The following is a 12,895-nucleotide window of genomic DNA, read 5'->3' as shown; positions in this document are numbered from 1 at the left end:
CCATAAAGAAGATAAATTATCACCGTGATACTAGAAGTTTGTTTTTCAAACTGGAGTCCAAAATTAATAGAAGACAGACATAGTCTTGGAGATTATGAATTATCCGAAATGAATAAATACAATAAAATACATTTTTATATAAATTATGTGAAATATATATTCTTAAAAATAATGGGTCTTTTTTATTCAGATGCTGATGTAAAATAGTTTTTAAACTATTCTCACTCGTTTGGGTACACACTTCTGATTTCAATGTCCAAGTTTTTTATTATTATTATTTAAAAGATCATTTCAAATAGTCAACAGATCAGTCAAAAGAAAGAGCTAAAGTTTTAAAGTATCCATAGTCATTTGGTCTGTGCTTTAAAATTTAATCTGTATGATTTCACTTATATATGCAATATAAAAGCAAAATAAAACAACAAAACAAAAACAGATTCATAGAAACAGAGACCAAAGAAATGACTTCCAGAAGGAAGGGATGGGGAGATGGATGAAAAAAGAAAGAATAATATAGTCAATAATACTGTAATAGGTTTACATGATGACATTTGATTACTAGAATTAGGTGATCACACTGTATGTTATAAAAATGTCAATTCACTATATCGTACACTAAAACTGACATAATCAATATAAGATTATAGACCAACTATATTTAAATTAAAAAAAATAAAATAATTATGCACAAATTCAGATCTCTTGTAAATTTTTGAGTAATATAAATAGTCTATTGCAAATAGACTTGCTGGTATTAATAAAATCAAAACAAAAAAAAAACATAAACTCAGCCATGGTTACATCTGTGCTCTTAAACTCAACACTCTGGTTTAGTTCAGTAAAATAACATCATCCTTCAAATTAATGTTATTAATATGAATTTATTCATTTTTTAAATTTGTTTTGATTACAAAAATTTTCTCTGACAATATATTTGTATGAGTATAAGCAAAGGTTAAAGGATATAATTTAATGAATGAGAAAACAGTAAGAGGGCACTAGGTTTGGATTTCAATATATTTTTCTCAAGTCTAAGGAAAATGCTGTGAATGACAGAAATTCTTCCCCTCCCCACAATTTTTTACAAACAGCTATCAAGCATAGGCAGTTTCAAGCAGAAAAGTCAAGTCATAGATAAATCTTCTTTGAACTTACAAATTTGAAATTACAAATTTTAACCATACTATTAAAGATATTCAACAGAGTGGATACTGCTTTTGCTTTTAAATTTATTGGAAGATATGAGACAGGCAAAAACTGAGTGCAAAAGCAATGACTTTATAAACGGGATCCATTTTGCCAATGGCTAAAAAACATATGTGGTAATATTGTGGAAACCGAGTGAAAATTCTAAGTAGGTTTTACAACGTGAACCAAGTAGAGTTACCAAAAAAATCTTCATTTAGCTAAAATCAGAACCATTTGCTTTTCAAACTGACATAATAAAAAAGCAAATGTGTTTTCAGCTCTATCCAGAATCCAAATTAAATTTAGATTACTGGTACTCTTTACTCTTCTACTTTTTCCTTCTAATATAAATCTGAGTTTTGTAGAGATTAAAGCTTCAAAACATATGTAAAGTATGTTCAAATTTGAACTGAAAATGAATATGATTAATGTAAAACTCTTGAGAGTATTAGAATTTTTATAGTAGCTCATTGTATGATAATATTTTAAAGGAGAGCACATATAATAACCTGCATTGACAGACAATATTTAAAATCAGCTATTTCAGTGTTGATTGAGTCAGCACATGGGTGATTAGCTAAGAGTATAAGTGTTTTCCACTGTCAATTCTAATATCAAATATATGATGTTGACCTTGTGTTGGGTACTATAAAATTTTCTTCATATCACATGCAAAATAATTTGAATAGAGAATATTATAAACTAAAATGAAAATCTCCATCATCTTCTTACCTAGACATAAGTTCTTTTATCATTTTATACATTTCAGTTATATATATATACCTAAAAATGAGTATGTATAAATATATACATATCTGAAAGGGTATACTCAAATATATTTACATATATTTATATTTACATAAAATATTTTCTGATTGCATGTACATACACACAATATTTAAAAATAAAAAAGAGTCAATATTTTCAATAACAATATACTATAATCATTTTAGTTATTTGAAATTCTTCAAAATTATTTTTAATGTCTGTATTACATTTATTCAAAGAAGTCAATGGTTTTTGCTTATCCCTTCATAGACAAGGCAATGAATGTGTGTGAGCATTTTCTACTGTTTAGCTCCTTAAAAATAAAAGGATAATTTTAACATTAAGAATATAATTTTTATGAATCAAAAATTTTTGATTCTTGAGTGATTCCATAAATTGATCTCTAGAGATGCAATTTTTTTTTTTAATCTTTTAATCTTTCAGCATGGGAATTTAGGCTTAGAGTACAGAGCTCAACTACTTCTTAGTTCATTTGCATAAAGGAGGGAGAGGTACAGGAGGAGGATTCTCATGCTTTGCCTCATCTTTGGGCTGTGTTAACTAGAAAAATCACATGATGCCATTTGACACAGTAGCTTTAAGCTACACATACTGCAAGCTAATAATTCCACAAGGATAAAACTAGTTTCCTTTATAGACATTTAAAAAGAACAGCAAGAAATGTTTCTTATTTCAATTATTTTTAAAAAGCTGTTTCTGGTAGGTGCTGACTGTATTTACTGACTGAAGCAGCCAACTCCCATACAATTATCTTTTAGTATTAACGCTTAAAATAAAATTTGTCCCAGAAACAAAGTTCTATAAATGATGGATGTAGAAATATGCAGTGTCCAGGTAGTTATTTTGTGGAAATCGTGTAGTTATTTTCTGATGTTTTCCAGTCATCTCAGATGAAACATGAAAATGAGATGCCAAAAGAAGCTTAAAAAAGATACCAAAGACCAGCTAGTTTCAGAATGTAAGTGAATCTGAATTCTAGTGTTTAAAAGTTTTAAGAAAGCTCATCTAAAGTTAAGTATTTACTAGCATCTCTCTGATTATATTTTAGAAACTGCTGCACAAAGGAAGGAATATATTCTTATTTTTTCTGGGTTGAAAAGTGCACATAAGAATAGAAAATGCTTTTTATATTATAATGTCCAGCAGTGATTTTATTTTCATTTGCTGTTTGCCAGATAGGGAGTGTTTACTAGGCATGGGGAGAAAATGGGGTATGTTGGAAGGGGAAATTATTTTGTTTACAAATAAGATTCATTCCAATAAACTTAAAAAATGGGTATTAAAAAATGTTATGTGAGTTTCTTTGCCTGAAATAATTTCGTTATGTACAAAACAAACTACTTTTGCCAGTTTTTCCTTTCTGAACTTATAAAATACTCAATGTTTCCTTTTTTGTAGTTGTTTAGTTTCCTATTAATGCCTATTCTGTTCTCAGAAAAATCACAGTGGCCTCTGTATAAGCTACAAAGCCATTATATTGTTTTTAAGACATTGTTTATTGACAAAAGAAGATCAGACCCAAAGATGATTTATAACTCTGTCTGAGTAACAGCATAATGCAAAGTTTCTTTCTGAAGTCACTAAATGCTCAAGAATATTTGACATTCTATTCCATTCTACTCCCTGAGGGGACTCATTTATTCTTTCTAGCTTGATTGTTTCCATTTGAGCAAAAGGAATACTACTTTACAAGCCTGGGTAGTCCCTTTAACAGCCCACTGTGAGTTGAGAATTCCCATGCCTGAGTTACAGACCCAAAGCTATTTATCATCTGGAAATATTTCACCTTCTATTTAAGAAAGTAGAAATCCATTTCAAAAAAGCCCATACCTCCCCAGACATGTGCCAAGGAAGAGCAAAAAAGAACAAAGACTATTTACAGTGCTTGTGAGCAACAAAAACTGGTACCCTAAGATGTATTATACATCCTGTTGTTGAAAAGATACAACAGGCCTGAAATGGAGTCACTTGTGCTAAGCCCCACATCACCAAACTAAGACTTGATACCCAACCTAACTTCAGTCTCAACCTCTTCCAGGAATGTAACCTTTAACCAGTCAACCTAGAATTACCTGGTCAGCACTAGAGAGTTAATCCTTCTGACAGGCCTCTTCCTTTCCCCTTAGGAGGGAGACATTGCCTGAAATAATGAGTACTTAGCTAATAATTTCCTTTATCAGGCCACTTTCCATCTTTAAAAACCTTTCCTTTCTACAGCTCAGCAGAGCTCCTTTCTATTTGCTACTTGGGAATCTTCTGGTTTATGAATCATCGAATAAAGCCAATTCGATCTTAAAATTGCTCAGTTAAATTTTTGTTATTTAACACTGTTTAAAAAATATATTATTCACCCAATATTTTCTTTCACCTTTCTTTTTGTCCTTGAATACTGTGTGTGTAGTTACATATGAGAGGAATCCTAACTGTGTTTATAGAGTGTCACATTTTACAACTTCAGTTCACCCAGATTACATTATATCATTTGAGATGGTCACAATATATTAATAGGTATTTCTGCAAAATTTTGAGAGGTCATTGGCATGGTGCCTGGATTTAGGACGAAAAATATGGGAGGAGAAGGCTTAAATAATTTCTTTCATACATTTCCAAAGCTGTAAAACATTTTTCACGGGGCCATACTTTAAGTAACAAAACAGTGCCAGACAATAAACTATTCTGAGCAAATTGTCAGCAATGATGTCTCTATTTGAAATAAAAGTGAATTTTATGTATGATTTTAAGCATGGTTATTTTTCTGAACTCTAGACAAATTTGTATGTTTTATTCCAGATTTAAGATAAATGTCAAAGTTATAGGTCATTAATAACAATGATACATTATTATAGCTACCTATTATTTATTAATTTGTTATTACTGTTTACTATTTTTCCATGTTATTATTTTTATTATTAGGTTTTACTGAATATCAAGCACTATATAACACATCTTATAAGCTGTATTTAGTTCTCAAACTAATCAGTAATATACTAACATAATAAATCAAATAGAAATTTTTAAAACTAATTCTAATATTTCAAAATGTAAAATTTAATTTTCAAAAGCTATATATTGTACCCTAACCTCTTTGCATATGCATTTAATAACTCTTATAAAGCAGACAGACCCAAATCTTACCTCTAATGTAAAACATAGAATGATCTAAAATCCATGATTATGAGCATCAGACATTTGGGGTTAAAATGCCAAACCCATTACTTCTTACCTGGATGTTATTATTCAACTTACTGAAATCTTTGGATGTCAGAATCCTAATATGCAAAATGTGGATTCTAATATTCATAGTGTAAGATTTGGAGGATATTTTACAGCGGCGGTCCCCGACCTTTTTGGTACCAGGGACCAGTGCTCCTATGAGAATCTAATGCCTGCTGATCTGAGGCAGAGCTGAGGTGGTGATGCTAGTGCTGGGAAGCGGCTGTAAATACAGATAAAGCTTCCCTCCCTCACTGGCCTGCTGCCCACCTCCTGCTGTGCGGCCTGGTTCCTAACAGGCCATGGATTGGGGCTGGGAGCCCCTGTTTTAGAGAATTTAACTTCACAGCATCTATTTCCCTTCATTTCTCTCCATTTACATCCAAATGAGCCCAGTACAGCAATATTTGTTTCCATATATATTCGTTTATGTTCATAGTTAGAAGAAAACTAATTGTATCCAACGTGACAGAAACCCCTATCAAGCTTCTACGCTTTACTAAGCAATTTCCAATGGCTTTATAAGTCTATGTGCACTTTAACACTCAGAACAGCCTTATGAGTACAACTCTACTATTGTTTTTGTTTTGCAGATGCAGAAATCGAGGCACAGAGAGGCTAAGTTGGCCCAAGACACACAAATAGAAAGATACAAAGCTGAGATTCAAATCAGGCAGTCTAATCCCATGTGTCTTTGGGACAAGCACTTAAACCAAATCAGCTCTCTTTTAATTTGATTAATATAATGTCATTTTTCTTAACTTTCAAAACGGGGTCTCTCTAGAGGCAAAAAAAAAAAAGAAAAAAAGAGAGAAAAAAAAGCATGAAAATCTGTAGATAATTAGATTAGCTACAGATGCAAACTACTTAGAATTAGTTTTGTGACATCAGTTTCTTTGGGCAACACCAGATTGTATTTTTATGGATAGATTAATGAAAATAGTTTCATTCAAAAATGCTTTGGATTTCCCATTACTGATTACAGAAGGCTCCAGAGAGAGAACTTAACTTGGTACCTGCTCTAAGGGGACAGGTGTCCAGGGAGGAATATAGGTCACTGCAGCAAAAATATTCATTCTAAACAGTTTCTTTTTATAGTTTTGTTCTTCTCAAATCACACTCTCTTACAGAAAAAAATAATAAGCATACATCTATCTCTTAAAAAGTATGTATATTTGTGTTTTTATTTGAAATACAAGTGGTATTATATTTACAGTTAGATCATCTCAGTAGTATACTGTGTCAATTATATGTTTGAAACAATTAGTCAACTAGAAAAAAGTGAACAATATTTATATTCATTTTAACTTACTTTTATATCAAAAGTAACTTACTTTTTTATCAAAAAAATTAATGAAAAATGAGGTTTTTTTCTGAGTTTCTACACATTGTTTATACCATAATTTGCTTTGAAACATATAAAAATTCATTATGTTGGAAACATAATGGAGTAACTCCATTTAGTTAGAGCAGTAGTCATTAACATGTATACTTTCTCTCAATGAACTAATAAACATACAAATAGACAGGGTATTTAGGTGTCCGTGTGTACACGTTGTATGTGAGGAAAAAAAAAGAGAGGAAGACAGTATTCGCATGTGTTTTCATGTGCTCGCACATGCACATTTTTTATAAAATGAACAATGCCAAGTGGATATACGCACTATAAAACAATGCTCTTAAGAACACAATCTGAAATTATATTTTCTGCTTATGTCAAGGGTGGTTGAAGGTGACCCATTTTCTGCAGCATGCATTACTGTAGGGATTGCTTTATGTGTTAAGCACAAAGCCACCTCATTGAAGTCCTTTGTGTCCTTTCCTCAGTTTACAATAAGTACTTCAAATGGATTTCGAAAGTATAACATCACAAATGCAAAAAAATAAATAAATAAATCCAAGTATGAATTGCTTTCTTTGTATTATGAGTCAAGCTGTTTTATGTCAAATTTACTGTTATGAATTCCTATCTCTGCATCTTATATACAATAACAGTATCATAAATATTAGCTCATTTGCATGATAATTTATGTATTAAATATTCAGGTTTTGCCCAGCAGTAAAAACATGAGTAATCTGAAAGCTAAATTTCAGTGTGTTAATGAGAAACAGACACAGTAAGCGTTCTGTGTAAGAAATGCAATAAGTTGTATCTTGTTTCTGAATGCAGGTTAGCCAAGGATTTTTTTTTTAAAGCTCTCATTATAGACACATTAGGGAAGAAATCATTCTCAGGTTTCACTTATTTCCCACTAGGGCTAATAGGATTCTGGAGAAACCTCCAAAGAGATAATAGTTCCACTTTGACTTCAACTAGAAAAGGAAAAAGAAAAGAATTTTTTAAAAAATGAAAAATGAAAACAACTCTCACGGAGGCTGGAACCTCAATTTTGACTGCTTGTAGCAAATATATATATATTATTGGAAGCCTGCATGAAATAAATTGATTTCAGGCTACTGCATTTTTAAAGGTCAAAGTTCTTTTTTTTTTTAAATAAGAAATTCTGGATTATAAAAGCTGATGCTCAATTTGACATTAATTGAGACCTTAAATGATGAATAAATCTCTCAAAGTTTGATTATTTTTTTCAGAAAATACTGAATTGCATTGCTATTAAAATTTCCTAATAATTTATGTAATCTATAGAGATGTATGTGTATGTGTGTGTGTCTGTAGCACATTTCACTAAAGCTGATGTATGAATACCATGGATTGCACAGATACATTATTTCCAAGATTAAGAATATAATTTACTTACTGATCTCCTTTCACTGCTTTTTGTAATTTTGCTCTTCATATGTCATTGATTGCTGATTAAGGTAAGCTATAGACAGAATTTCTGAGACTAACCCAGAGTCCAATTATGCTTCACTGTATTATTGTAGATCATAAAACTTGTGCATATTCAATACAGAATTGAATTCAAATCAAACCTCAATTCTCAATTATGATTGAATGCAAACATACAGTGTGTTCGGCAGGATCCCAAAACATCAACCGAGATTTCTCTCCCTTTAGTGTATTCTCTCCACAGCATGTCCGGGACTGTGAAGGCTAACGATTTAACTCTTGTGAGTAATTTACATTGGGTGGGGCTGACCTAATCATATGTGACCTTTACAAGCAGAAAGGTTTTTTTCCCAAGTGTAGAAAGAGAAATCAGAGACACGTGAAAGAACCAAAACACCCATGTAGAGAATTACTGATACAGAGGGGTAGCCTGGAGGAGATGAGGGCAGTCCCCACATCGCCACTGGCAGCAGAAACGGGACCTCAGTTCTAAAATCACAAGGCAATAAATTCTGCCAACAGTCTGAATGAGACTGAAAACTGATTTCTCCCCCAGAGTTTCAAGAGAGAAAAACAACTCTGCTGACACATTGGTTTCATTGTAAGACCCTGAGCAAAAGAGCTCTGCCATGCTGTGTTGGTTTCTACCTGCAGAAGTGAGAGTTAATAAATTGATGTTGTCTTAAGCTTCTAAGTTCTGGGGAATTTGTTATGCAGCAATAGAAACCTAGTACCTATAGGTAATTATAGATTTCTAATATTGCATTGTTACTTCATTTGTTAAAATAAATCATAACTTTTGATTAAAGAGACTATTTTGATTTCTTGGTTACGTTCCCCAATTTTCTGACACATTATTTAATGTGTTTGCTTCTTTAATTTTCCCTGCCAATATCCCAGCTCTACTAGTAAGCACATCTGCTCCTTCCTTTGCGATTCTATACCAATCCACCCTATGAATCCAGTGATGTTATTAATTACTACATCTTGTCACTTTGGTCATGGGTAAAAATATCAGATCTGGCCAATGTTAGTACTTGTCTTTCCAGTCAAAGGATTCACTATTTGACTACTAAGATAGTCCCCACTTCACCCGACACCCTGGGCAACAGAATGGAGAAGCTTTGGAAATAGAAGAAAATAAAGTCTACACAAAGGGAGACTGAAATGAGAGAAAACAAAAACAAAAACAAAAACAAAAACAAAAACACGAGGAAGGAATAGTTCTGATGACATCATGTCAATCCCAAGATACATTCTGACTTTTCCACATAGAATGGATCTGTGAATCTTCTACTCTGAATTGGGTTTTGTCAGATCCAAAAATGGATCTTGAGATTATCATGCTAAGCAAAATAATTCAGAGAGAAAAAGTTGAGAACCATACGACTTCACTTATATGTGAGGTATAAAACTGAAAGCAGCAAATAAACAAGACAAACAGAGACTCATGGACACAGACAAGTTTGGTGGTTACCAGAGGGAAGAGGGGGTGAGAAGAAGTAGAAAAGGGTAAAGGGGGTCAAATATATGGTGATGAAAGGAAATTTAACTTTGGATGGTGAACACACAATGCAATATAAATGTGTTATATTACTGAACTGTATACTTGAAATCTATAATTTCATTAACCTATATCACCCCAATAATTTTAATACAAAAAAAATCCTGCCTAAGTCACCACAAAACAGAACTACCCACTTTCTTTTCCCATGCAACAAACATTTATTAAATACTGATTGTAATCTAGTCCCACAGATTTGAGGACAAATCTATTAGTTAGTCCCCAAAGATCAACATGGGTAGAGAATCTGTTCAACATCAAAATTGATAAAAACAAATATATATAATAAAAAGGGTAGCAGATATCACTATTGCTACTTCTGCATCCTTTATATAGCTTGAAACAATTCTGTTTCTTGTTTTATGTCAGAATGAAATATCTGCCAATCTGAACTTCTGAATGAAGAAAATCTGGGCAAAAGATCCAGTGTGTAGTGAACTCAGGATTGAGGTCAGAGTTTTCATCATGTAAATTGTTGTGGGAAGTCACATAAAATATGTTGTCTCACTCTGCACAGATACTTACATTGTGGCACAGGCCTCTGCTCCTGCCACTCAAATAATGACAGTTAATTAAACTTGAAACAAATTCATACATTTATTAATTTTATCATGCTCCATACCAGCATTCTCTAAGCCAGCCATTTTAAGCATTTTTTAAACATGGAATTTTCTAAAATGAAAGCTTAGCAGCTACATCATTATGCAAAATATATACTGAGGGGAGCAGCATCAGGGTTCACAGTTTCTTCCCAGTCCCCTTCTCCAATTCAGAATCACAGATACAAACTGGAAAACTCATAACAGTTCACAAAATACTTTTGAAATTCTGTGCTTGAACCTTTATGATACTATAATTTAGCTGATGTCCAAGCCAATCTCCTACCTTTTTGCAAGGAACACCGTGTTGAACATGATTTTTCTTTAATTCCAAGTTTTGATCCCTCTCACAAAGAAAATACAAATTATATTATAGTTTAGTTTAAAACAGGCTTTATCTATTGCCTTATAAAATGTTGAGAACTTTTGCCTCTATGAGGCTTCTACGATTAAAGATATAACAAAGTTGTCACCCATTTTATATCCTGGAACCTTCTCTTAGAAGTTGCCATTTCATTTGCTGGTTTTGAGGGCAGACTTGCTGTTAATGATGCTTGACATTTATTGGCTTTGTTCATAGGAAGGAAAATAATAAAACAGGCATGTGAGCAGTCATCTCAGATATATATCAGTTGATGGGCAAAATATATGTATTAAAAAAAAAAAAAAAAAAAGAGCAGCCTAACAGAAGTTTAGGCTATGTTTTTCTTGTTCAAGAAGTATTTCTGACACAACTCTTGAATTGACAAGTCCAGACTACTGCATATTCCCTTGGCTGGAGAGACTAACAGCTCTGGCTGTCGCCTAATTATGTTGATCACAGGCAACTATTAAACCAAATTATACTTTGAATCAGGCATTCCAAAAATATCGGTAGCTAATTTGAATTGTTAAGAAGAATGTATAGATTTAAAAAGAAAAGAAAAAAAAAATGGTCTTAATGCCTGGATTCTGCCATGGCATAAAATCAGAGCTTTGGAACTGTAAAGTCCCTTGGAGAATATTATTTCAATTACTTCTTTTCACAAATGAGGAAATTGAGAATTAAAAAGGCTAAGTGATTTCCTCAATATCATAGAGCTAGTTAATTACAGAAATCAAAATAGAAACTGGGTTGGCCGATTCTTTGCCCAGAGTTCTTTCCATTAAGCCAAGTAAAATGACCTGGTGCTATTTTGGGGCTACATGGCACATGTTTGCAATGTATTTTGATTGCTTATAATGTTTAAGCAATCAAAATATTATGTGCCTATATAATTTTTAAAATTTAAAAGTAAAGGAATCTAGTTTTCTGATGGTTGCACGTAAGATAAATTATATTAAATGCATTTTATTATGATTTTATATGTAAATATGCTACCGAATTTATATGAAAAAAAAGTTGGTAGCATGAAATGGCATCAGGGACTGAGAATAGATCGATGCGGGCTTACAAAGGACGACATCAATTTCAAGCTCCATTAGCAATATAGGAAAAGTAACACAGAGTAAAATTAGTAGACATTAGCTTTCTTATCAGACTTGGGTATGTGTGTAAAGAACAATATAAATCAAATGCAATGGGATCGTTTGATTATTAATAATTATACTACTCTTTTCTATTTAAATAATTTATAGGGTTGTACTAATTATTTTATAAATATTGTCTTCTTTGACATCATTAATAATCTTTAGCTCCTTAGAGATAAGTAGGAAGAGATTGAGATTGGAATATTAAAATCCTTGTCCAAGAATGGAAACAAAATCCATGTGTCTTGTCTTAGTCTAATTAATGCACTTCTTCTTTTACTTTATTTTTAATTTTACTGTAAACTATTTGGAAAGTTTTTCAACAGTTACAAAAATGTCTTTTGCCCCAATATTTAACCTTTTCAAAAGGCCCAAAACCTGTAAACAGAAAGCAGCAGTAATGGCAAATATTTTCTGGACTTTACATTTTTATCACATTTTATATTTTGTGGAATACAACATTTATAAAATTATAGTTACATTTTAAATCTCTTCATTTAAAATGGCACAAGTGAGAGCTGTAAACCTGAAAATTAAAGCTGTGATATAATTTATCTTATTCATAAATAGTCTACGATACATTATGCAGTTATGAAATAAGCAATGATAGCTAAGACTAAAAATGATATTTGTCCATGGAAAAGTACATGATAACTAGCTAGAAAATGTTGTGACATAACTGGAATTATGTCACCTGAATACACAAAGAAGACTTCCAGCTCCCACTTTTACACACAATAAAAGTTGTATATAGTTGCTTTAATGTGTAAAATTTTATTTTACTTTTTTACGAGGACACAATCTTTTTCTTTCTTCCTCACCCTATGATAACATATATGAAAATGTTAAATACATTTATTTTTAATATAGTTGTTTCTGTTTACATTGCAAATAGGCAACCTAATAAATCTATAAATTTTCAAGCTAATAGATTATATATAAATTAATGTACCTGATTATTTAGGAATACTTATAAAATCTACAAGGATTTCAAATCTCACAATATTGTTTTCAAGTTGGGGATTCGAGGATTTTTTTAATCAAATTTATTGGGGTGACATTGGTTAATAAAATAACATAGGTTTTGAGTATACAATTTAACAATATGTCATACATACATTTCATTTTGTTTTCACCACTCAAATTTAGACTTCCTTCTATCACCAAATATTTGATACCTTTTACTCCATCTACTCCCCCACACCCACCTGCCCTCTGGTAACCACAATTAACTGTCCATGT

General features: G+C 31.9%; 1 protein-coding gene across 2 annotated transcripts in view; it reads right to left on the bottom strand.

Annotated features, from left to right (window-relative positions):
• CDH12 (cadherin 12) overlaps positions 1 to 12,895 on the bottom strand; it is a 332,500-nt gene that overhangs the window by 163,130 nt on the left and 156,475 nt on the right. The gene's annotated exons all lie outside the window — the stretch shown is intronic.

Source organism: Pteropus alecto, unplaced genomic scaffold (genome assembly GCF_000325575.1).
Source record: "Pteropus alecto unplaced genomic scaffold, ASM32557v1 scaffold152, whole genome shotgun sequence".
Classification (NCBI taxonomy): Eukaryota; Metazoa; Chordata; class Mammalia; order Chiroptera; family Pteropodidae; genus Pteropus; species Pteropus alecto.
Note: the sequence above shows the minus strand (reverse complement) of the source record. Positions and strands in the feature narration are given on the sequence as shown.